General features: G+C 54.5%; 1 long non-coding RNA gene and 8 other non-coding genes across 9 annotated transcripts in view; 8 read left to right on the top strand and 1 right to left on the bottom strand.

The window, feature by feature from the left end:
* The window catches only part of LOC141418921 (uncharacterized), a 518,407-nt gene that overhangs the window by 401,813 nt on the left and 90,662 nt on the right, over window positions 1-25,932 (bottom strand). The gene's annotated exons all lie outside the window — the stretch shown is intronic.
* Window positions 1,224-1,342, top strand: LOC141419006 (5S ribosomal RNA). The gene has a single exon (XR_012443682.1). It is a non-coding gene; the product is annotated as a 5S ribosomal RNA (ribosomal RNA).
* On the top strand, window positions 4,553-4,671 carry LOC141419007 (5S ribosomal RNA). The gene has a single exon (XR_012443683.1). It is a non-coding gene; the product is annotated as a 5S ribosomal RNA (ribosomal RNA).
* On the top strand, window positions 7,882-8,000 carry LOC141419008 (5S ribosomal RNA). The gene has a single exon (XR_012443684.1). It is a non-coding gene; the product is annotated as a 5S ribosomal RNA (ribosomal RNA).
* On the top strand, window positions 11,211-11,329 carry LOC141419009 (5S ribosomal RNA). Its single transcript, XR_012443685.1, has one exon. It is a non-coding gene; the product is annotated as a 5S ribosomal RNA (ribosomal RNA).
* On the top strand, window positions 14,538-14,656 carry LOC141419011 (5S ribosomal RNA). Its single transcript, XR_012443687.1, has one exon. It is a non-coding gene; the product is annotated as a 5S ribosomal RNA (ribosomal RNA).
* On the top strand, window positions 17,863-17,981 carry LOC141419012 (5S ribosomal RNA). Its single transcript, XR_012443688.1, has one exon. It is a non-coding gene; the product is annotated as a 5S ribosomal RNA (ribosomal RNA).
* Window positions 21,187-21,305, top strand: LOC141419013 (5S ribosomal RNA). The gene has a single exon (XR_012443689.1). It is a non-coding gene; the product is annotated as a 5S ribosomal RNA (ribosomal RNA).
* On the top strand, window positions 24,517-24,635 carry LOC141419014 (5S ribosomal RNA). Its single transcript, XR_012443690.1, has one exon. It is a non-coding gene; the product is annotated as a 5S ribosomal RNA (ribosomal RNA).

Consider the following 25,932-nt stretch of genomic DNA (forward strand, 5'->3'; position numbering starts at 1 on the left):
TTTTTCATTGTTTCTTTTTTTTTTGTTTGTTTAATGGGCTTGATTGTAAATGTCCCAGGAGGATCAGAAGTGCAATTCCAAATACGTAAAAGAGCCATGGTAAAAATTCTGACGGACAACTTAGCAACTAAGAGAAGAGTATGTCAGTACCATCAGCATTTGATCACAGCGTTTCTGTAAATTTTGTAGTTTAGAGGGCCCGACAGCCTTGGAAAATGCAGATATGCTTACTATCTAGGAACGAATGACAGCATGACAGCTCTCTAGAGGTTATCCACACATATCAGTGGTTATCCTGAGAGTAAAACCTCAGAGTGCCCATTCATTGAGGGGTCAGTGTCAGTGACCCCAAATAGCCTCATCACAGGCACATGTAGGCTCCTAACTGTATTAGAATCATGTAAGACAACAGTTGTTTCACCATAGGGATGAAGCCATCTAGAAGATTTTCTATAAACCAACTCTTAATGAATTTTCATTTCGTCATGATCGTCATCTCAGTGGCCGAAACCCTGAGAAAAATTAGAAGGGAACAGAAGTAAATACTTCTGAGGACAAAGTGTAGAGTTTAGGAAGCCTGAGGGTTGACAGGATAGGATTTCTTAGGACGTTGAGTAGGGATGGGAGGAGATGTTTTTTTCTTTCCCTTGTCTCCACGATTTCGGTGGTGAAAGGGGCCTCTGAGCTGGAAATGTTCCCGATTGAGCCCCGCAGCCCCAGGCCCAGAGTGTGGAGGAGGGCGCAGCGGGTCGGCTAAGGGCGCGGCTGCCGTTTTGCAGAGGGCTGGAGGGGCAGTGGGGCTTTGTGGACGAGGAGGACCGGAAAGGTCCCCAAGACGTCCGTCGGGAGCCACGCGCCCAAGGGTCGGCTCCCGCAGGCGAGGGAGGAGGGCGGCCAGAACTGTGCACCCCCCCCACACCCCCGCCTTAGCCAAGGCAGTGACACATCCCCAGAGGAACAAGAGCCCGAGAGCACTGAGCAATGTTCCCCTGAGAAAACTCGATCCTGGTCCGGGCACCGGGACACCTCGGGAAGAAAGCCAGCGAGTGGCCACCTGGGCGAGACCGGCTGCCCCAGCAGGCGTCCGGGGCCCCTGGCCGCTTGGCCAGAGGCCGCCAGCCCCCACCCCGCAGCCCCCACCCGCAGCCGTGCCAGGGGAGCAGTGTGGAGACGCAGGCCGCGCCCACCTCACGCTCTTGGGGCTCCAGGAGGCGGCAGCTGGCGTCTACGGCCATACCACCCTGAACGCGCCCGATCTCGTCTGATCTCGGAAGCTAAGCAGGGTCGGGCCTGGTTAGTACTTGGATGGGAGACCGCCTGGGAATACCGGGTGCTGTAGGCTTTTGCTCGTCCCTCCCTCGCTGCTCCTTTTGGCCTCCGGGACCTCACCGCCCCGACCCAGCGCCACCACCACCGGCGACCCCTTCCCCGCCACCCCGCCAGACCCACGCCTCCCACCTCACAGACACGCCCCCGAATCCTCTCCTCTCCCCTCCCCACACTCTCGTGGGGCGCGCGCCCGCTCACTGGGCACCAGCCGGGTGGGTCCCAGGCCACGTTGGGGACCGCTCCCCAACTGTCCTCAGAAAGCCAGCAGGAGTAGAAAACGTTCAGGCGGACGGTGAGGGAAGTGCGAAAGCCCTGAGAAAGCGGGTCTGCAGCCCAGCGGGCCCCAGACTGGGACGCGCCACACCCTGGCTCGCCACAAGGTGGTGCACTGGGCCCAGGGCAAGACGCCAGGGGACAGGGAGGCAGGCCACCTCAGTCGGGTGCTGCTCCGTCGCTCGACCCAACACAGGTCAGCGTGTGCATGACCTCTCCGTGGGGCCCCAACTCCCACGGCGGTGCCTGCAGTCACGGGGACAGCGGGCGCAGGGCCTGAGCTCACGGTGAGGGGAGTATGCTTAGAATGCAAAATTCAAACACACCCGGGAATACATTGGCAAGGAGAAGTCCCAGAAAGAGTTGCAACCCTGACATTGAGGGCGCGTTTCCTTTTGCTTGGTCCTGTACCCTGCTTGAGTGTGAGTGGTGATGAATTGCTGCCCGTTTCGGATCGTTTGGTGGCAATGTAGTTTGTACCTTTCTCTGCAATGTGTGAAGTCTTTCTTTGTGTAATAGGCTGTATTGGCAAGTGTCTCTACCTTTCAGTGTTTATCCAAAGTCAATCCAAGGCTGTGGTCCACGAGTCTAAGAACAAACCCTGTGTTTTATGTCCAAAACTAAAAACACCACTTTTAAGTATGCTAGGACGGGTCCGGAGCAGGTAGAAATAGGGACTTCTTCCCGAGTAGTGTACAACGCCGTGGCCACTCATAGAAGTTTGTGCCTAGAGGGCTTTCATGTTCGATAGACACGCATCCATCATAACCACTTTTTTGTTTTATTTATTTGTTTATTTGTTTATTTATGTATTTACGTATTTACGTATTGATTTTTGTGGTACCAGTGCTTGAATTCAGGCCGTACACCTTGCCCCGCTCCACCAGCCCTTTTCGTGTGAGGGTTTTAAAGGGTTGACTCTCCAGGGTCCCCGAAGCCCACACTGCCTAAATTACCTGTGATAGAAAGAAAGGCAGGGGCAGTGCCTGAGACCACAAGGACTTTTCCCCTTATCGCTTCCTGATTGCTTGCAAGTGCTGGCTGTCTACCACCACAAGGACACTTCTCTTTATCTCAAACTGGCTGCGTACCCCGGAAAACCTCCTCACCCCTAGTCCCCGCCCGCCCCCCCCCCCCGGCGAGGCTTGCATCCCAGGCTGTCCAGAGTGCAGGACGCCCCTCACCACGGCAAAATAAAGCGTGCTCTCGTCTGTAGAGGTCTCGGTCTCCTTTTCCTCGAGGCATCCTCTTTTCTAACATTTGGCTTTTTCTAACAGGTCTCATGGAACGACTTGCTTGGGCGGGCCTGGAAACGTGATCCACCTGAGTAGCTAAGGTTTCAGGCGTGAGCAAGCAGCACCCAGCAAGAACCAAGGTGTTGAGAGGTCTGGCATGAGGGACTCCATTTCAACTTGGAAGGCCTTTCACCCTCATCTCTAGAAACTGTTTGTCTCTGAGCTGTTTCCTCGGAGGGTTTTTGGATTGGTCGTTTTCATCTTTCGACGTGAGGATTAGTTTTTTTTCTCTAAGTGTCTTATGTGTGTGGGGGGGTCGAGCAACAAACAGGTCAGGTGGGAGTCAGTGTCAGCTGGACCCTTTGGCCAAATTTAAACAACAAACAGGCTTGGAAGGACTCCCTTTTTAGCTAGTGGCCTCTAAACCATGACAAAGAAAACAGAATCTAAAGCTGACTTGTGTGAGGGACATGTACCTGTCTGTTACAGTCTTTTTTCATTGTTTCTTTTTTTTTTGTTTGTTTAATGGGCTTGATTGTAAATGTCCCAGGAGGATCAGAAGTGCAATTCCAAATACGTAAAAGAGCCATGGTAAAAATTCTGACGGACAACTTAGCAACTAAGAGAAGAGTATGTCAGTACCATCAGCATTTGATCACAGCGTTTCTGTAAATTTTGTAGTTTAGAGGGCCCGACAGCCTTGGAAAATGCAGATATGCTTACTATCTAGGAACGAATGACAGCATGACAGCTCTCTAGAGGTTATCCACACATATCAGTGGTTATCCTGAGAGTAAAACCTCAGAGTGCCCATTCATTGAGGGGTCAGTGTCAGTGACCCCAAATAGCCTCATCACAGGCACATGTAGGCTCCTAACTGTATTAGAATCATGTAAGACAACAGTTGTTTCACCATAGGGATGAAGCCATCTAGAAGATTTTCTATAAACCAACTCTTAATGAATTTTCATTTCGTCATGATCGTCATCTCAGTGGCCGAAACCCTGAGAAAAATTAGAAGGGAACAGAAGTAAATACTTCTGAGGACAAAGTGTAGAGTTTAGGAAGCCTGAGGGTTGACAGGATAGGATTTCTTAGGACGTTGAGTAGGGATGGGAGGAGATGTTTTTTTCTTTCCCTTGTCTCCACGATTTCGGTGGTGAAAGGGGCCTCTGAGCTGGAAATGTTCCCGATTGAGCCCCGCAGCCCCAGGCCCAGAGTGTGGAGGAGGGCGCAGCGGGTCGGCTAAGGGCGCGGCTGCCGTTTTGCAGAGGGCTGGAGGGGCAGTGGGGCTTTGTGGACGAGGAGGACCGGAAAGGTCCCCAAGACGTCCGTCGGGAGCCACGCGCCCAAGGGTCGGCTCCCGCAGGCGAGGGAGGAGGGCGGCCAGAACTGTGCACCCCCCCCACACCCCCGCCTTAGCCAAGGCAGTGACACATCCCCAGAGGAACAAGAGCCCGAGAGCACTGAGCAATGTTCCCCTGAGAAAACTCGATCCTGGTCCGGGCACCGGGACACCTCGGGAAGAAAGCCAGCGAGTGGCCACCTGGGCGAGACCGGCTGCCCCAGCAGGCGTCCGGGGCCCCTGGCTGCTTGGCCAGAGGCCGCCAGCCCCCACCCCGCAGCCCCCACCCGCAGCCGTGCCAGGGGAGCAGTGTGGAGACGCAGGCCGCGCCCACCTCACGCTCTTGGGGCTCCAGGAGGCGGCAGCTGGCGTCTACGGCCATACCACCCTGAACGCGCCCGATCTCGTCTGATCTCGGAAGCTAAGCAGGGTCGGGCCTGGTTAGTACTTGGATGGGAGACCGCCTGGGAATACCGGGTGCTGTAGGCTTTTGCTCGTCCCTCCCTCGCTGCTCCTTTTGGCCTCCGGGACCTCACCGCCCCGACCCAGCGCCACCACCACCGGCGACCCCTTCCCCGCCACCCCGCCAGACCCACGCCTCCCACCTCACAGACACGCCCCCGAATCCTCTCCTCTCCCCTCCCCACACTCTCGTGGGGCGCGCGCCCGCTCACTGGGCACCAGCCGGGTGGGTCCCAGGCCACGTTGGGGACCGCTCCCCAACTGTCCTCAGAAAGCCAGCAGGAGTAGAAAACGTTCAGGCGGACGGTGAGGGAAGTGCGAAAGCCCTGAGAAAGCGGGTCTGCAGCCCAGCGGGCCCCAGACTGGGACGCGCCACACCCTGGCTCGCCACAAGGTGGTGCACTGGGCCCAGGGCAAGACGCCAGGGGACAGGGAGGCAGGCCACCTCAGTCGGGTGCTGCTCCGTCGCTCGACCCAACACAGGTCAGCGTGTGCATGACCTCTCCGTGGGGCCCCAACTCCCACGGCGGTGCCTGCAGTCACGGGGACAGCGGGCGCAGGGCCTGAGCTCACGGTGAGGGGAGTATGCTTAGAATGCAAAATTCAAACACACCCGGGAATACATTGGCAAGGAGAAGTCCCAGAAAGAGTTGCAACCCTGACATTGAGGGCGCGTTTCCTTTTGCTTGGTCCTGTACCCTGCTTGAGTGTGAGTGGTGATGAATTGCTGCCCGTTTCGGATCGTTTGGTGGCAATGTAGTTTGTACCTTTCTCTGCAATGTGTGAAGTCTTTCTTTGTGTAATAGGCTGTATTGGCAAGTGTCTCTACCTTTCAGTGTTTATCCAAAGTCAATCCAAGGCTGTGGTCCACGAGTCTAAGAACAAACCCTGTGTTTTATGTCCAAAACTAAAAACACCACTTTTAAGTATGCTAGGACGGGTCCGGAGCAGGTAGAAATAGGGACTTCTTCCCGAGTAGTGTACAACGCCGTGGCCACTCATAGAAGTTTGTGCCTAGAGGGCTTTCATGTTCGATAGACACGCATCCATCATAACCACTTTTTTGTTTTATTTATTTGTTTATTTGTTTATTTATGTATTTACGTATTTACGTATTGATTTTTGTGGTACCAGTGCTTGAATTCAGGCCGTACACCTTGCCCCGCTCCACCAGCCCTTTTCGTGTGAGGGTTTTAAAGGGTTGACTCTCCAGGGTCCCCGAAGCCCACACTGCCTAAATTACCTGTGATAGAAAGAAAGGCAGGGGCAGTGCCTGAGACCACAAGGACTTTTCCCCTTATCGCTTCCTGATTGCTTGCAAGTGCTGGCTGTCTACCACCACAAGGACACTTCTCTTTATCTCAAACTGGCTGCGTACCCCGGAAAACCTCCTCACCCCTAGTCCCCGCCCGCCCCCCCCCCCCGGCGAGGCTTGCATCCCAGGCTGTCCAGAGTGCAGGACGCCCCTCACCACGGCAAAATAAAGCGTGCTCTCGTCTGTAGAGGTCTCGGTCTCCTTTTCCTCGAGGCATCCTCTTTTCTAACATTTGGCTTTTTCTAACAGGTCTCATGGAACGACTTGCTTGGGCGGGCCTGGAAACGTGATCCACCTGAGTAGCTAAGGTTTCAGGCGTGAGCAAGCAGCACCCAGCAAGAACCAAGGTGTTGAGAGGTCTGGCATGAGGGACTCCATTTCAACTTGGAAGGCCTTTCACCCTCATCTCTAGAAACTGTTTGTCTCTGAGCTGTTTCCTCGGAGGGTTTTTGGATTGGTCGTTTTCATCTTTCGACGTGAGGATTAGTTTTTTTTCTCTAAGTGTCTTATGTGTGTGGGGGGGTCGAGCAACAAACAGGTCAGGTGGGAGTCAGTGTCAGCTGGACCCTTTGGCCAAATTTAAACAACAAACAGGCTTGGAAGGACTCCCTTTTTAGCTAGTGGCCTCTAAACCATGACAAAGAAAACAGAATCTAAAGCTGACTTGTGTGAGGGACATGTACCTGTCTGTTACAGTCTTTTTTCATTGTTTCTTTTTTTTTTGTTTGTTTAATGGGCTTGATTGTAAATGTCCCAGGAGGATCAGAAGTGCAATTCCAAATACGTAAAAGAGCCATGGTAAAAATTCTGACGGACAACTTAGCAACTAAGAGAAGAGTATGTCAGTACCATCAGCATTTGATCACAGCGTTTCTGTAAATTTTGTAGTTTAGAGGGCCCGACAGCCTTGGAAAATGCAGATATGCTTACTATCTAGGAACGAATGACAGCATGACAGCTCTCTAGAGGTTATCCACACATATCAGTGGTTATCCTGAGAGTAAAACCTCAGAGTGCCCATTCATTGAGGGGTCAGTGTCAGTGACCCCAAATAGCCTCATCACAGGCACATGTAGGCTCCTAACTGTATTAGAATCATGTAAGACAACAGTTGTTTCACCATAGGGATGAAGCCATCTAGAAGATTTTCTATAAACCAACTCTTAATGAATTTTCATTTCGTCATGATCGTCATCTCAGTGGCCGAAACCCTGAGAAAAATTAGAAGGGAACAGAAGTAAATACTTCTGAGGACAAAGTGTAGAGTTTAGGAAGCCTGAGGGTTGACAGGATAGGATTTCTTAGGACGTTGAGTAGGGATGGGAGGAGATGTTTTTTTCTTTCCCTTGTCTCCACGATTTCGGTGGTGAAAGGGGCCTCTGAGCTGGAAATGTTCCCGATTGAGCCCCGCAGCCCCAGGCCCAGAGTGTGGAGGAGGGCGCAGCGGGTCGGCTAAGGGCGCGGCTGCCGTTTTGCAGAGGGCTGGAGGGGCAGTGGGGCTTTGTGGACGAGGAGGACCGGAAAGGTCCCCAAGACGTCCGTCGGGAGCCACGCGCCCAAGGGTCGGCTCCCGCAGGCGAGGGAGGAGGGCGGCCAGAACTGTGCACCCCCCCCACACCCCCGCCTTAGCCAAGGCAGTGACACATCCCCAGAGGAACAAGAGCCCGAGAGCACTGAGCAATGTTCCCCTGAGAAAACTCGATCCTGGTCCGGGCACCGGGACACCTCGGGAAGAAAGCCAGCGAGTGGCCACCTGGGCGAGACCGGCTGCCCCAGCAGGCGTCCGGGGCCCCTGGCCGCTTGGCCAGAGGCCGCCAGCCCCCACCCCGCAGCCCCCACCCGCAGCCGTGCCAGGGGAGCAGTGTGGAGACGCAGGCCGCGCCCACCTCACGCTCTTGGGGCTCCAGGAGGCGGCAGCTGGCGTCTACGGCCATACCACCCTGAACGCGCCCGATCTCGTCTGATCTCGGAAGCTAAGCAGGGTCGGGCCTGGTTAGTACTTGGATGGGAGACCGCCTGGGAATACCGGGTGCTGTAGGCTTTTGCTCGTCCCTCCCTCGCTGCTCCTTTTGGCCTCCGGGACCTCACCGCCCCGACCCAGCGCCACCACCACCGGCGACCCCTTCCCCGCCACCCCGCCAGACCCACGCCTCCCACCTCACAGACACGCCCCCGAATCCTCTCCTCTCCCCTCCCCACACTCTCGTGGGGCGCGCGCCCGCTCACTGGGCACCAGCCGGGTGGGTCCCAGGCCACGTTGGGGACCGCTCCCCAACTGTCCTCAGAAAGCCAGCAGGAGTAGAAAACGTTCAGGCGGACGGTGAGGGAAGTGCGAAAGCCCTGAGAAAGCGGGTCTGCAGCCCAGCGGGCCCCAGACTGGGACGCGCCACACCCTGGCTCGCCACAAGGTGGTGCACTGGGCCCAGGGCAAGACGCCAGGGGACAGGGAGGCAGGCCACCTCAGTCGGGTGCTGCTCCGTCGCTCGACCCAACACAGGTCAGCGTGTGCATGACCTCTCCGTGGGGCCCCAACTCCCACGGCGGTGCCTGCAGTCACGGGGACAGCGGGCGCAGGGCCTGAGCTCACGGTGAGGGGAGTATGCTTAGAATGCAAAATTCAAACACACCCGGGAATACATTGGCAAGGAGAAGTCCCAGAAAGAGTTGCAACCCTGACATTGAGGGCGCGTTTCCTTTTGCTTGGTCCTGTACCCTGCTTGAGTGTGAGTGGTGATGAATTGCTGCCCGTTTCGGATCGTTTGGTGGCAATGTAGTTTGTACCTTTCTCTGCAATGTGTGAAGTCTTTCTTTGTGTAATAGGCTGTATTGGCAAGTGTCTCTACCTTTCAGTGTTTATCCAAAGTCAATCCAAGGCTGTGGTCCACGAGTCTAAGAACAAACCCTGTGTTTTATGTCCAAAACTAAAAACACCACTTTTAAGTATGCTAGGACGGGTCCGGAGCAGGTAGAAATAGGGACTTCTTCCCGAGTAGTGTACAACGCCGTGGCCACTCATAGAAGTTTGTGCCTAGAGGGCTTTCATGTTCGATAGACACGCATCCATCATAACCACTTTTTTGTTTTATTTATTTGTTTATTTGTTTATTTATGTATTTACGTATTTACGTATTGATTTTTGTGGTACCAGTGCTTGAATTCAGGCCGTACACCTTGCCCCGCTCCACCAGCCCTTTTCGTGTGAGGGTTTTAAAGGGTTGACTCTCCAGGGTCCCCGAAGCCCACACTGCCTAAATTACCTGTGATAGAAAGAAAGGCAGGGGCAGTGCCTGAGACCACAAGGACTTTTCCCCTTATCGCTTCCTGATTGCTTGCAAGTGCTGGCTGTCTACCACCACAAGGACACTTCTCTTTACCTCTCCCTGGCTGCGTACCCCGGAAAACCTCCTCACCCCTAGTCCCCGCCCCCCCCCCCCCCCCCGGCGAGGCTTGCATCCCAGGCTGTCCAGAGTGCAGGACGCCCCTCACCACGGCAAAATAAAGCGTGCTCTCGTCTGTAGAGGTCTCGGTCTCCTTTTCCTCGAGGCATCCTCTTTTCTAACATTTGGCTTTTTCTAACAGGTCTCATGGAACGACTTGCTTGGGCGGGCCTGGAAACGTGATCCACCTGAGTAGCTAAGGTTTCAGGCGTGAGCAAGCAGCACCCAGCAAGAACCAAGGTGTTGAGAGGTCTGGCATGAGGGACTCCATTTCAACTTGGAAGGCCTTTCACCCTCATCTCTAGAAACTGTTTGTCTCTGAGCTGTTTCCTCGGAGGGTTTTTGGATTGGTCGTTTTCATCTTTCGACGTGAGGATTAGTTTTTTTCTCTAAGTGTCTTATGTGTGTGGGGGGGTCGAGCAACAAACAGGTCAGGTGGGAGTCAGTGTCAGCTGGACCCTTTGGCCAAATTTAAACAACAAACAGGCTTGGAAGGACTCCCTTTTTAGCTAGTGGCCTCTAAACCATGACAAAGAAAACAGAATCTAAAGCTGACTTGTGTGAGGGACATGTACCTGTCTGTTACAGTCTTTTTTCATTGTTTCTTTTTTTTTTGTTTGTTTAATGGGCTTGATTGTAAATGTCCCAGGAGGATCAGAAGTGCAATTCCAAATACGTAAAAGAGCCATGGTAAAAATTCTGACGGACAACTTAGCAACTAAGAGAAGAGTATGTCAGTACCATCAGCATTTGATCACAGCGTTTCTGTAAATTTTGTAGTTTAGAGGGCCCGACAGCCTTGGAAAATGCAGATATGCTTACTATCTAGGAACGAATGACAGCATGACAGCTCTCTAGAGGTTATCCACACATATCAGTGGTTATCCTGAGAGTAAAACCTCAGAGTGCCCATTCATTGAGGGGTCAGTGTCAGTGACCCCAAATAGCCTCATCACAGGCACATGTAGGCTCCTAACTGTATTAGAATCATGTAAGACAACAGTTGTTTCACCATAGGGATGAAGCCATCTAGAAGATTTTCTATAAACCAACTCTTAATGAATTTTCATTTCGTCATGATCGTCATCTCAGTGGCCGAAACCCTGAGAAAAATTAGAAGGGAACAGAAGTAAATACTTCTGAGGACAAAGTGTAGAGTTTAGGAAGCCTGAGGGTTGACAATATAGGATTTCTTAGGACGTTGAGTAGGGATGGGAGGAGATGTTTTTTTCTTTCCCTTGTCTCCACGATTTCGGTGGTGAAAGGGGCCTCTGAGCTGGAAATGTTCCCGATTGAGCCCCGCAGCCCCAGGCCCAGAGTGTGGAGGAGGGCGCAGCGGGTCGGCTAAGGGCGCGGCTGCCGTTTTGCAGAGGGCTGGAGGGGCAGTGGGGCTTTGTGGACGAGGAGGACCGGAAAGGTCCCCAAGACGTCCGTCGGGAGCCACGCGCCCAAGGGTCGGCTCCCGCAGGCGAGGGAGGAGGGCGGCCAGAACTGTGCACCCCCCCCACACCCCCGCCTTAGCCAAGGCAGTGACACATCCCCAGAGGAACAAGAGCCCGAGAGCACTGAGCAATGTTCCCCTGAGAAAACTCGATCCTGGTCCTGGCACCGGGACACCTCGGGAAGAAAGCCAGCGAGTGGCCACCTGGGCGAGACCGGCTGCCCCAGCAGGCGTCCGGGGCCCCTGGCCGCTTGGCCAGAGGCCGCCAGCCCCCACCCCGCAGCCCCCACCCGCAGCCGTGCCAGGGGAGCAGTGTGGAGACGCAGGCCGCGCCCACCTCACGCTCTTGGGGCTCCAGGAGGCGGCAGCTGGCGTCTACGGCCATACCACCCTGAACGCGCCCGATCTCGTCTGATCTCGGAAGCTAAGCAGGGTCGGGCCTGGTTAGTACTTGGATGGGAGACCGCCTGGGAATACCGGGTGCTGTAGGCTTTTGCTCGTCCCTCCCTCGCTGCTCCTTTTGGCCTCCGGGACCTCACCGCCCCGACCCAGCGCCACCACCACCGGCGACCCCTTCCCCGCCACCCCGCCAGACCCACGCCTCCCACCTCACAGACACGCCCCCGAATCCTCTCCTCTCCCCTCCCCACACTCTCGTGGGGCGCGCGCCCGCTCACTGGGCACCAGCCGGGTGGGTCCCAGGCCACGTTGGGGACCGCTCCCCAACTGTCCTCAGAAAGCCAGCAGGAGTAGAAAACGTTCAGGCGGACGGTGAGGGAAGTGCGAAAGCCCTGAGAAAGCGGGTCTGCAGCCCAGCGGGCCCCAGACTGGGACGCGCCACACCCTGGCTCGCCACAAGGTGGTGCACTGGGCCCAGGGCAAGACGCCAGGGGACAGGGAGGCAGGCCACCTCAGTCGGGTGCTGCTCCGTCGCTCGACCCAACACAGGTCAGCGTGTGCATGACCTCTCCGTGGGGCCCCAACTCCCACGGCGGTGCCTGCAGTCACGGGGACAGCGGGCGCAGGGCCTGAGCTCACGGTGAGGGGAGTATGCTTAGAATGCAAAATTCAAACACACCCGGGAATACATTGGCAAGGAGAAGTCCCAGAAAGAGTTGCAACCCTGACATTGAGGGCGCGTTTCCTTTTGCTTGGTCCTGTACCCTGCTTGAGTGTGAGTGGTGATGAATTGCTGCCCGTTTCGGATCGTTTGGTGGCAATGTAGTTTGTACCTTTCTCTGCAATGTGTGAAGTCTTTCTTTGTGTAATAGGCTGTATTGGCAAGTGTCTCTACCTTTCAGTGTTTATCCAAAGTCAATCCAAGGCTGTGGTCCACGAGTCTAAGAACAAACCCTGTGTTTTATGTCCAAAACTAAAAACACCACTTTTAAGTATGCTAGGACGGGTCCGGAGCAGGTAGAAATAGGGACTTCTTCCCGAGTAGTGTACAACGCCGTGGCCACTCATAGAAGTTTGTGCCTAGAGGGCTTTCATGTTCGATAGACACGCATCCATCATAACCACTTTTTTGTTTTATTTATTTGTTTATTTGTTTATTTATGTATTTACGTATTTACGTATTGATTTTTGTGGTACCAGTGCTTGAATTCAGGCCGTACACCTTGCCCCGCTCCACCAGCCCTTTTCGTGTGAGGGTTTTAAAGGGTTGACTCTCCAGGGTCCCCGAAGCCCACACTGCCTAAATTACCTGTGATAGAAAGAAAGGCAGGGGCAGTGCCTGAGACCACAAGGACTTTTCCCCTTATCGCTTCCTGATTGCTTGCAAGTGCTGGCTGTCTACCACCACAAGGACACTTCTCTTTACCTCTCCCTGGCTGCGTACCCCGGAAAACCTCCTCACCCCTAGTCCCCGCCCGCCCCCCCCCCCGGCGAGGCTTGCATCCCAGGCTGTCCAGAGTGCAGGACGCCCCTCACCACGGCAAAATAAAGCGTGCTCTCGTCTGTAGAGGTCTCGGTCTCCTTTTCCTCGAGGCATCCTCTTTTCTAACATTTGGCTTTTTCTAACAGGTCTCATGGAACGACTTGCTTGGGCGGGCCTGGAAACGTGATCCACCTGAGTAGCTAAGGTTTCAGGCGTGAGCAAGCAGCACCCAGCAAGAACCAAGGTGTTGAGAGGTCTGGCATGAGGGACTCCATTTCAACTTGGAAGGCCTTTCACCCTCATCTCTAGAAACTGTTTGTCTCTGAGCTGTTTCCTCGGAGGGTTTTTGGATTGGTCGTTTTCATCTTTCGACGTGAGGATTAGTTTTTTTCTCTAAGTGTCTTATGTGTGTGGGGGGGTCGAGCAACAAACAGGTCAGGTGGGAGTCAGTGTCAGCTGGACCCTTTGGCCAAATTTAAACAACAAACAGGCTTGGAAGGACTCCCTTTTTAGCTAGTGGCCTCTAAACCATGACAAAGAAAACAGAATCTAAAGCTGACTTGTGTGAGGGACATGTACCTGTCTGTTACAGTCTTTTTTCATTGTTTCTTTTTTTTTTGTTTGTTTAATGGGCTTGATTGTAAATGTCCCAGGAGGATCAGAAGTGCAATTCCAAATACGTAAAAGAGCCATGGTAAAAATTCTGACGGACAACTTAGCAACTAAGAGAAGAGTATGTCAGTACCATCAGCATTTGATCACAGCGTTTCTGTAAATTTTGTAGTTTAGAGGGCCCGACAGCCTTGGAAAATGCAGATATGCTTACTATCTAGGAACGAATGACAGCATGACAGCTCTCTAGAGGTTATCCACACATATCAGTGGTTATCCTGAGAGTAAAACCTCAGAGTGCCCATTCATTGAGGGGTCAGTGTCAGTGACCCCAAATAGCCTCATCACAGGCACATGTAGGCTCCTAACTGTATTAGAATCATGTAAGACAACAGTTGTTTCACCATAGGGATGAAGCCATCTAGAAGATTTTCTATAAACCAACTCTTAATGAATTTTCATTTCGTCATGATCGTCATCTCAGTGGCCGAAACCCTGAGAAAAATTAGAAGGGAACAGAAGTAAATACTTCTGAGGACAAAGTGTAGAGTTTAGGAAGCCTGAGGGTTGACAGGATAGGATTTCTTAGGACGTTGAGTAGGGATGGGAGGAGATGTTTTTTTCTTTCCCTTGTCTCCACGATTTCGGTGGTGAAAGGGGCCTCTGAGCTGGAAATGTTCCCGATTGAGCCCCGCAGCCCCAGGCCCAGAGTGTGGAGGAGGGCGCAGCGGGTCGGCTAAGGGCGCGGCTGCCGTTTTGCAGAGGGCTGGAGGGGCAGTGGGGCTTTGTGGACGAGGAGGACCGGAAAGGTCCCCAAGACGTCCGTCGGGAGCCACGCGCCCAAGGGTCGGCTCCCGCAGGCGAGGGAGGAGGGCGGCCAGAACTGTGCACCCCCCCCACACCCCCGCCTTAGCCAAGGCAGTGACACATCCCCAGAGGAACAAGAGCCCGAGAGCACTGAGCAATGTTCCCCTGAGAAAACTCGATCCTGGTCCGGGCACCGGGACACCTCGGGAAGAAAGCCAGCGAGTGGCCACCTGGGCGAGACCGGCTGCCCCAGCAGGCGTCCGGGGCCCCTGGCCGCTTGGCCAGAGGCCGCCAGCCCCCACCCCGCAGCCCCCACCCGCAGCCGTGCCAGGGGAGCAGTGTGGAGACGCAGGCCGCGCCCACCTCACGCTCTTGGGGCTCCAGGAGGCGGCAGCTGGCGTCTACGGCCATACCACCCTGAACGCGCCCGATCTCGTCTGATCTCGGAAGCTAAGCAGGGTCGGGCCTGGTTAGTACTTGGATGGGAGACCGCCTGGGAATACCGGGTGCTGTAGGCTTTTGCTCGTCCCTCCCTCGCTGCTCCTTTTGGCCTCCGGGACCTCACCGCCCCGACCCAGCGCCACCACCACCGGCGACCCCTTCCCCGCCACCCCGCCAGACCCACGCCTCCCACCTCACAGACACGCCCCCGAATCCTCTCCTCTCCCCTCCCCACACTCTCGTGGGGCGCGCGCCCGCTCACTGGGCACCAGCCGGGTGGGTCCCAGGCCACGTTGGGGACCGCTCCCCAACTGTCCTCAGAAAGCCAGCAGGAGTAGAAAACGTTCAGGCGGACGGTGAGGGAAGTGCGAAAGCCCTGAGAAAGCGGGTCTGCAGCCCAGCGGGCCCCAGACTGGGACGCGCCACACCCTGGCTCGCCACAAGGTGGTGCACTGGGCCCAGGGCAAGACGCCAGGGGACAGGGAGGCAGGCCACCTCAGTCGGGTGCTGCTCCGTCGCTCGACCCAACACAGGTCAGCGTGTGCATGACCTCTCCGTGGGGCCCCAACTCCCACGGCGGTGCCTGCAGTCACGGGGACAGCGGGCGCAGGGCCTGAGCTCACGGTGAGGGGAGTATGCTTAGAATGCAAAATTCAAACACACCCGGGAATACATTGGCAAGGAGAAGTCCCAGAAAGAGTTGCAACCCTGACATTGAGGGCGCGTTTCCTTTTGCTTGGTCCTGTACCCTGCTTGAGTGTGAGTGGTGATGAATTGCTGCCCGTTTCGGATCGTTTGGTGGCAATGTAGTTTGTACCTTTCTCTGCAATGTGTGAAGTCTTTCTTTGTGTAATAGGCTGTATTGGCAAGTGTCTCTACCTTTCAGTGTTTATCCAAAGTCAATCCAAGGCTGTGGTCCACGAGTCTAAGAACAAACCCTGTGTTTTATGTCCAAAACTAAAAACACCACTTTTAAGTATGCTAGGACGGGTCCGGAGCAGGTAGAAATAGGGACTTCTTCCCGAGTAGTGTACAACGCCGTGGCCACTCATAGAAGTTTGTGCCTAGAGGGCTTTCATGTTCGATAGACACGCATCCATCATAACCACTTTTTTGTTTTATTTATTTGTTTATTTGTTTATTTATGTATTTACGTATTTACGTATTGATTTTTGTGGTACCAGTGCTTGAATTCAGGGCGTACACCTGGCCCAGCTCCACCAGCCCTTTTCGTGTGAGGGTTTTAAAGGGTTGACTCTCCAGGGTCCCCGAAGCCCACACTGCCTAAATTACCTGTGATAGAAAGAAAGGCAGGGGCAGTGCCTGAGACCACAAGGACTTTTCCCCTTATCGCTTCCTGATTGCTTGCAAGTGCTGGCTGTCTACCACCACAAGGACACTTCTCTTTACCTCTCCCTGGCTGCGTACCCCGGAAAACCTCCTCACCCCTAGTCCCCGCCCCCCCCCCCGGCGAGGCTTGCATCCCAGGCTGTCCAGAGTGCAGGACGCCCCTCACCACGGCAAAATAAAGCGTGCTCTCGTCTGTAGAGGTCTCGGTCTCCTTTTCCTCGAGGCATCCTCTTTTCTAACATTTGGCTTTTTCTAACAGGTCTCATGGAACGACTTGCTTGGGCGGGCCTGGAAACGTGATCCACCTGAGTAGCTAAGGTTTCAGGCGTGAGCAAGCAGCACCCAGCAAGAACCAAGGTGTTGAGAGGTCTGGCATGAGGGACTCCATTTCAACTTGGAAGGCCTTTCACCCTCATCTCTAGAAACTGTTTGTCTCTGAGCTGTTTCCTCGGAGGGTTTTTGGATTGGTCGTTTTCATCTTTCGACGTGAGGATTAGTTTTTTTCTCTAAGTGTCTTATGTGTGTGGGGGGGTCGAGCAACAAACAGGTCAGGTGGGAGTCAGTGTCAGCTGGACCCTTTGGCCAAATTTAAACAACAAACAGGCTTGGAAGGACTCCCTTTTTAGCTAGTGGCCTCTAAACCATGACAAAGAAAACAGAATCTAAAGCTGACTTGTGTGAGGGACATGTACCTGTCTGTTACAGTCTTTTTTCATTGTTTCTTTTTTTTGTTTGTTTGTTTAATGGCCTTGATTGTAAATGTCCCAGGAGGATCAGAAGTGCAATTCCAAATACGTAAAAGAGCCATGGCAAAAATTCTGACGGACAACTTAGCAACTAAGAGAAGAGTATGTCAGTACCATCAGCATTTGATCACAGCGTTTCTGTAAATTTTGTAGTTTAGAGGGCCCGACAGCCTTGGAAAATGCAGATATGCTCACTATCTAGGAACGAATGACAGCATGACAGCTCTCTAGAGGTTATCCACACATATCAGTGGTTATCCTGAGAGTAAAACCTCAGAGTGCCTATTCATTGAGGGGTCAGTGTCAGTGACCCCAAATAGCCTCATCACAGGCACATGTAGGCTCCTAACTGTATTAGAATCATGTAAGACAACAGTTGTTTCACCATAGGGATGAAGCCATCTAGAAGATTTTCTATAAACCAACTCTTAATGAATTTTCATTTCGTCATGATCGTCATCTCAGTGGCCGAAACCCTGAGAAAAATTAGAAGGGAACAGAAGTAAATACTTCTGAGGACAAAGTGTAGAGTTTAGGAAGCCTGAGGGTTGACAGGATAGGATTTCTTAGGACGTTGAGTAGGGATGGGAGGAGATGTTTTTTTCTTTCCCTTGTCTCCACGATTTCGGTGGTGAAAGGGGCCTCTGAGCTGGAAATGTTCCCGATTGAGCCCCGCAGCCCCAGGCCCAGAGTGTGGAGGAGGGCGCAGCGGGTCGGCTAAGGGCGCGGCTGCCATTTTGCAGAGGGCTGGAGGGGCAGTGGGGCTTTGTGGACGAGGAGGACCGGAAAGGTCCCCAAGACGTCCGTCGGGAGCCACGCGCCCAAGGGTCGGCTCCCGCAGGCGAGGGAGGAGGGCGGCCAGAACTGTGCACCCCCCCCACACCCCCGCCTTAGCCAAGGCAGTGACACATCCCCAGAGGAACAAGAGCCCGAGAGCACTGAGCAATGTTCCCCTGAGAAAACTCGATCCTGGTCCGGGCACCGGGACACCTCGGGAAGAAAGCCAGCGAGTGGCCACCTGGGCGAGACCGGCTGCCCCAGCAGGCGTCCGGGGCCCCTGGCCGCTTGGCCAGAGGCCGCCAGCCCCCACCCCGCAGCCCCCACCCGCAGCCGTGCCAGGGGAGCAGTGTGGAGACGCAGGCCGCGCCCACCTCACGCTCTTGGGGCTCCAGGAGGCGGCAGCTGGCGTCTACGGCCATACCACCCTGAACGCGCCCGATCTCGTCTGATCTCGGAAGCTAAGCAGGGTCGGGCCTGGTTAGTACTTGGATGGGAGACCGCCTGGGAATACCGGGTGCTGTAGGCTTTTGCTCGTCCCTCCCTCGCTGCTCCTTTTGGCCTCCGGGACCTCACCGCCCCGACCCAGCGCCACCACCACCGGCGACCCCTTCCCCGCCACCCCGCCAGACCCACGCCTCCCACCTCACAGACACGCCCCCGAATCCTCTCCTCTCCCCTCCCCACACTCTCGTGGGGCGCGCGCCCGCTCACTGGGCACCAGCCGGGTGGGTCCCAGGCCACGTTGGGGACCGCTCCCCAACTGTCCTCAGAAAGCCAGCAGGAGTAGAAAACGTTCAGGCGGACGGTGAGGGAAGTGCGAAAGCCCTGAGAAAGCGGGTCTGCAGCCCAGCGGGCCCCAGACTGGGACGCGCCACACCCTGGCTCGCCACAAGGTGGTGCACTGGGCCCAGGGCAAGACGCCAGGGGACAGGGAGGCAGGCCACCTCAGTCGGGTGCTGCTCCGTCGCTCGACCCAACACAGGTCAGCGTGTGCATGACCTCTCCGTGGGGCCCCAACTCCCACGGCGGTGCCTGCAGTCACGGGGACAGCGGGCGCAGGGCCTGAGCTCACGGTGAGGGGAGTATGCTTAGAATGCAAAATTCAAACACACCCGGGAATACATTGGCAAGGAGAAGTCCCAGAAAGAGTTGCAACCCTGACATTGAGGGCGCGTTTCCTTTTGCTTGGTCCTGTACCCTGCTTGAGTGTGAGTGGTGATGAATTGCTGCCCGTTTCGGATCGTTTGGTGGCAATGTAGTTTGTACCTTTCTCTGCAATGTGTGAAGTCTTTCTTTGTGTAATAGGCTGTATTGGCAAGTGTCTCTACCTTTCAGTGTTTATCCAAAGTCAATCCAAGGCTGTGGTCCACGAGTCTAAGAACAAACCCTGTGTTTTATGTCCAAAACTAAAAACACCACTTTTAAGTATGCTAGGACGGGTCCGGAGCAGGTAGAAATAGGGACTTCTTCCCGAGTAGTGTACAACGCCGTGGCCACTCATAGAAGTTTGTGCCTAGAGGGCTTTCATGTTCGATAGACACGCATCCATCATAACCACTTTTTTGTTTTATTTATTTGTTTATTTGTTTATTTATGTATTTACGTATTTACGTATTGATTTTTGTGGTACCAGTGCTTGAATTCAGGGCGTACACCTGGCCCAGCTCCACCAGCCCTTTTCGTGTGAGGGTTTTAAAGGGTTGACTCTCCAGGGTCCCCGAAGCCCACACTGCCTAAATTACCTGTGATAGAAAGAAAGGCAGGGGCAGTGCCTGAGACCACAAGGACTTTTCCCCTTATCGCTTCCTGATTGCTTGCAAGTGCTGGCTGTCTACCACCACAAGGACACTTCTCTTTACCTCTCCCTGGCTGCGTACCCCGGAAAACCTCCTCACCCCTAGTCCCCGCCCCCCCCCCGGCGAGGCTTGCATCCCAGGCTGTCCAGAGTGCAGGACGCCCCTCACCACGGCAAAATAAAGCGTGCTCTCGTCTGTAGAGGTCTCGGTCTCCTTTTCCTCGAGGCATCCTCTTTTCTAACATTTGGCTTTTTCTAACAGGTCTCATGGAACGACTTGCTTGGGCGGGCCTGGAAACGTGATCCACCTGAGTAGCTAAGGTTTCAGGCGTGAGCAAGCAGCACCCAGCAAGAACCAAGGTGTTGAGAGGTCTGGCATGAGGGACTCCATTTCAACTTGGAAGGCCTTTCACCCTCATCTCTAGAAACTGTTTGTCTCTGAGCTGTTTCCTCGGAGGGTTTTTGGATTGGTCGTTTTCATCTTTCGACGTGAGGATTAGTTTTTTTCTCTAAGTGTCTTATGTGTGTGGGGGGGTCGAGCAACAAACAGGTCAGGTGGGAGTCAGTGTCAGCTGGACCCTTTGGCCAAATTTAAACAACAAACAGGCTTGGAAGGACTCCCTTTTTAGCTAGTGGCCTCTAAACCATGACAAAGAAAACAGAATCTAAAGCTGACTTGTGTGAGGGACATGTACCTGTCTGTTACAGTCTTTTTTCATTGTTTCTTTTTTTTGTTTGTTTGTTTAATGGCCTTGATTGTAAATGTCCCAGGAGGATCAGAAGTGCAATTCCAAATACGTAAAAGAGCCATGGCAAAAATTCTGACGGACAACTTAGCAACTAAGAGAAGAGTATGTCAGTACCATCAGCATTTGATCACAGCGTTTCTGTAAATTTTGTAGTTTAGAGGGCCCGACAGCCTTGGAAAATGCAGATATGCTCACTATCTAGGAACGAATGACAGCATGACAGCTCTCTAGAGGTTATCCACACATATCAGTGGTTATCCTGAGAGTAAAACCTCAGAGTGCCTATTCATTGAGGGGTCAGTGTCAGTGACCCCAAATAGCCTCATCACAGGCACATGTAGGCTCCTAACTGTATTAGAATCATGTAAGACAACAGTTGTTTCACCATAGGGATGAAGCCATCTAGAAGATTTTCTATAAACCAACTCTTAATGAATTTTCATTTCGTCATGATCGTCATCTCAGTGGCCGAAACCCTGAGAAAAATTAGAAGGGAACAGAAGTAAATACTTCTGAGGACAAAGTGTAGAGTTTAGGAAGCCTGAGGGTTGACAGGATAGGATTTCTTAGGACGTTGAGTAGGGATGGGAGGAGATGTTTTTTTCTTTCCCTTGTCTCCACGATTTCGGTGGTGAAAGGGGCCTCTGAGCTGGAAATGTTCCCGATTGAGCCCCGCAGCCCCAGGCCCAGAGTGTGGAGGAGGGCGCAGCGGGTCGGCTAAGGGCGCGGCTGCCATTTTGCAGAGGGCTGGAGGGGCAGTGGGGCTTTGTGGACGAGGAGGACCGGAAAGGTCCCCAAGACGTCCGTCGGGAGCCACGCGCCCAAGGGTCGGCTCCCGCAGGCGAGGGAGGAGGGCGGCCAGAACTGTGCACCCCCCCCACACCCCCGCCTTAGCCAAGGCAGTGACACATCCCCAGAGGAACAAGAGCCCGAGAGCACTGAGCAATGTTCCCCTGAGAAAACTCGATCCTGGTCCGGGCACCGGGACACCTCGGGAAGAAAGCCAGCGAGTGGCCACCTGGGCGAGACCGGCTGCCCCAGCAGGCGTCCGGGGCCCCTGGCCGCTTGGCCAGAGGCCGCCAGCCCCCACCCCGCAGCCCCCACCCGCAGCCGTGCCAGGGGAGCAGTGTGGAGACGCAGGCCGCGCCCACCTCACGCTCTTGGGGCTCCAGGAGGCGGCAGCTGGCGTCTACGGCCATACCACCCTGAACGCGCCCGATCTCGTCTGATCTCGGAAGCTAAGCAGGGTCGGGCCTGGTTAGTACTTGGATGGGAGACCGCCTGGGAATACCGGGTGCTGTAGGCTTTTGCTCGTCCCTCCCTCGCTGCTCCTTTTGGCCTCCGGGACCTCACCGCCCCGACCCAGCGCCACCACCACCGGCGACCCCTTCCCCGCCACCCCGCCAGACCCACGCCTCCCACCTCACAGACACGCCCCCGAATCCTCTCCTCTCCCCTCCCCACACTCTCGTGGGGCGCGCGCCCGCTCACTGGGCACCAGCCGGGTGGGTCCCAGGCCACGTTGGGGACCGCTCCCCAACTGTCCTCAGAAAGCCAGCAGGAGTAGAAAACGTTCAGGCGGACGGTGAGGGAAGTGCGAAAGCCCTGAGAAAGCGGGTCTGCAGCCCAGCGGGCCCCAGACTGGGACGCGCCACACCCTGGCTCGCCACAAGGTGGTGCACTGGGCCCAGGGCAAGACGCCAGGGGACAGGGAGGCAGGCCACCTCAGTCGGGTGCTGCTCCGTCGCTCGACCCAACACAGGTCAGCGTGTGCATGACCTCTCCGTGGGGCCCCAACTCCCACGGCGGTGCCTGCAGTCACGGGGACAGCGGGCGCAGGGCCTGAGCTCACGGTGAGGGGAGTATGCTTAGAATGCAAAATTCAAACACACCCGGGAATACATTGGCAAGGAGAAGTCCCAGAAAGAGTTGCAACCCTGACATTGAGGGCGCGTTTCCTTTTGCTTGGTCCTGTACCCTGCTTGAGTGTGAGTGGTGATGAATTGCTGCCCGTTTCGGATCGTTTGGTGGCAATGTAGTTTGTACCTTTCTCTGCAATGTGTGAAGTCTTTCTTTGTGTAATAGGCTGTATTGGCAAGTGTCTCTACCTTTCAGTGTTTATCCAAAGTCAATCCAAGGCTGTGGTCCACGAGTCTAAGAACAAACCCTGTGTTTTATGTCCAAAACTAAAAACACCACTTTTAAGTATGCTAGGACGGGTCCGGAGCAGGTAGAAATAGGGACTTCTTCCCGAGTAGTGTACAACGCCGTGGCCACTCATAGAAGTTTGTGCCTAGAGGGCTTTCATGTTCGATAGACACGCATCCATCATAACCACTTTTTTGTTTTATTTATTTGTTTATTTGTTTATTTATGTATTTACGTATTTACGTATTGATTTTTGTGGTACCAGTGCTTGAATTCAGGCCGTACACCTTGCCCCGCTCCACCAGCCCTTTTCGTGTGAGGGTTTTAAAGGGTTGACTCTCCAGGGTCCCCGAAGCCCACACTGCCTAAATTACCTGTGATAGAAAGAAAGGCAGGGGCAGTGCCTGAGACCACAAGGACTTTTCCCCTTATCGCTTCCTGATTGCTTGCAAGTGCTGGCTGTCTACCACCACAAGGACACTTCTCTTTACCTCTCCCTGGCTGCGTACCCCGGAAAACCTCCTCACCCCTAGTCCCCGCCCGCCCCCCCCCCCGGCGAGGCTTGCATCCCAGGCTGTCCAGAGTGCAGGACGCCCCTCACCACGGCAAAATAAAGCGTGCTCTCGTCTGTAGAGGTCTCGGTCTCCTTTTCCTCGAGGCATCCTCTTTTCTAACATTTGGCTTTTTCTAACAGGTCTCATGGAACGACTTGCTTGGGCGGGCCTGGAAACGTGATCCACCTGAGTAGCTAAGGTTTCAGGCGTGAGCAAGCAGCACCCAGCAAGAACCAAGGTGTTGAGAGGTCTGGCATGAGGGACTCCATTTCAACTTGGAAGGCCTTTCACCCTCATCTCTAGAAACTGTTTGTCTCTGAGCTGTTTCCTCGGAGGGTTTTTGGATTGGTCGTTTTCATCTTTCGACGTGAGGATTAGTTTTTTTTCTCTAAGTGTCTTATGTGTGTGGGGGGGTCGAGCAACAAACAGGTCAGGTGGGAGTCAGTGTCAGCTGGACCCTTTGGCCAAATTTAAACAACAAACAGGCTTGGAAGGACTCCCTTTTTAGCTAGTGGCCTCTAAACCATGACAAAGAAAACAGAATCTAAAGCTGACTTGTGTGAGGGACATGTACCTGTCTGTTACAGTCTTTTTTCATTGTTTCTTTTTTTTGTTTGTTTGTTTAATGGCCTTGATTGTAAATGTCCCAGGAGGATCAGAAGTGCAATTCCAAATACGTAAAAGAGCCATGGCAAAAATTCTGACGGACAACTTAGCAACTAAGAGAAGAGTATGTCAGTACCATCAGCATTTGATCACAGCGTTTCTGTAAATTTTGTAGTTTAGAGGGCCCGACAGCCTTGGAAAATGCAGATATGCTCACTATCTAGGAACGAATGACAGCATGACAGCTCTCTAGAGGTTATCCACACATATCAGTGGTTATCCTGAGAGTAAAACCTCAGAGTGCCTATTCATTGAGGGGTCAGTGTCAGTGACCCCAAATAGCCTCATCACAGGCACATGTAGGCTCCTAACTGTATTAGAATCATGTAAGACAACAGTTGTTTCACCATAGGGATGAAGCCATCTAGAAGATTTTCTATAAACCAACTCTTAATGAATTTTCATTTCGTCATGATCGTCATCTCAGTGGCCGAAACCCTGAGAAAAATTAGAAGGGAACAGAAGTAAATACTTCTGAGGACAAAGTGTAGAGTTTAGGAAGCCTGAGGGTTGACAGGATAGGATTTCTTAGGACGTTGAGTAGGGATGGGAGGAGATGTTTTTTTCTTTCCCTTGTCTCCACGATTTCGGTGGTGAAAGGGGCCTCTGAGCTGGAAATGTTCCCGATTGAGCCCCGCAGCCCCAGGCCCAGAGTGTGGAGGAGGGCGCAGCGGGTCGGCTAAGGGCGCGGCTGCCATTTTGCAGAGGGCTGGAGGGGCAGTGGGGCTTTGTGGACGAGGAGGACCGGAAAGGTCCCCAAGACGTCCGTCGGGAGCCACGCGCCCAAGGGTCGGCTCCCGCAGGCGAGGGAGGAGGGCGGCCAGAACTGTGCACCCCCCCCACACCCCCGCCTTAGCCAAGGCAGTGACACATCCCCAGAGGAACAAGAGCCCGAGAGCACTGAGCAATGTTCCCCTGAGAAAACTCGATCCTGGTCCGGGCACCGGGACACCTCGGGAAGAAAGCCAGCGAGTGGCCACCTGGGCGAGACCGGCTGCCCCAGCAGGCGTCCGGGGCCCCTGGCCGCTTGGCCAGAGGCCGCCAGCCCCCACCCCGCAGCCCCCACCCGCAGCCGTGCCAGGGGAGCAGTGTGGAGACGCAGGCCGCGCCCACCTCACGCTCTTGGGGCTCCAGGAGGCGGCAGCTGGCGTCTACGGCCATACCACCCTGAACGCGCCCGATCTCGTCTGATCTCGGAAGCTAAGCAGGGTCGGGCCTGGTTAGTACTTGGATGGGAGACCGCCTGGGAATACCGGGTGCTGTAGGCTTTTGCTCGTCCCTCCCTCGCTGCTCCTTTTGGCCTCCGGGACCTCACCGCCCCGACCCAGCGCCACCACCACCGGCGACCCCTTCCCCGCCACCCCGCCAGACCCACGCCTCCCACCTCACAGACACGCCCCCGAATCCTCTCCTCTCCCCTCCCCACACTCTCGTGGGGCGCGCGCCCGCTCACTGGGCACCAGCCGGGTGGGTCCCAGGCCACGTTGGGGACCGCTCCCCAACTGTCCTCAGAAAGCCAGCAGGAGTAGAAAACGTTCAGGCGGACGGTGAGGGAAGTGCGAAAGCCCTGAGAAAGCGGGTCTGCAGCCCAGCGGGCCCCAGACTGGGACGCGCCACACCCTGGCTCGCCACAAGGTGGTGCACTGGGCCCAGGGCAAGACGCCAGGGGACAGGGAGGCAGGCCACCTCAGTCGGGTGCTGCTCCGTCGCTCGACCCAACACAGGTCAGCGTGTGCATGACCTCTCCGTGGGGCCCCAACTCCCACGGCGGTGCCTGCAGTCACGGGGACAGCGGGCGCAGGGCCTGAGCTCACGGTGAGGGGAGTATGCTTAGAATGCAAAATTCAAACACACCCGGGAATACATTGGCAAGGAGAAGTCCCAGAAAGAGTTGCAACCCTGACATTGAGGGCGCGTTTCCTTTTGCTTGGTCCTGTACCCTGCTTGAGTGTGAGTGGTGATGAATTGCTGCCCGTTTCGGATCGTTTGGTGGCAATGTAGTTTGTACCTTTCTCTGCAATGTGTGAAGTCTTTCTTTGTGTAATAGGCTGTATTGGCAAGTGTCTCTACCTTTCAGTGTTTATCCAAAGTCAATCCAAGGCTGTGGTCCACGAGTCTAAGAACAAACCCTGTGTTTTATGTCCAAAACTAAAAACACCACTTTTAAGTATGCTAGGACGGGTCCGGAGCAGGTAGAAATAGGGACTTCTTCCCGAGTAGTGTACAACGCCGTGGCCACTCATAGAAGTTTGTGCCTAGAGGGCTTTCATGTTCGATAGACACGCATCCATCATAACCACTTTTTTGTTTTATTTATTTGTTTATTTGTTTATTTATGTATTTACGTATTTACGTATTGATTTTTGTGGTACCAGTGCTTGAATTCAGGGCGTACACCTGGCCCAGCTCCACCAGCCCTTTTCGTGTGAGGGTTTTAAAGGGTTGACTCTCCAGGGTCCCCGAAGCCCACACTGCCTAAATTACCTGTGATAGAAAGAAAGGCAGGGGCAGTGCCTGAGACCACAAGGACTTTTCCCCTTATCGCTTCCTGATTGCTTGCAAGTG

This window comes from Castor canadensis, chromosome 18 (assembly GCF_047511655.1).
Source record: "Castor canadensis chromosome 18, mCasCan1.hap1v2, whole genome shotgun sequence".
Lineage (NCBI taxonomy): Eukaryota > Metazoa > Chordata > Mammalia > Rodentia > Castoridae > Castor > Castor canadensis.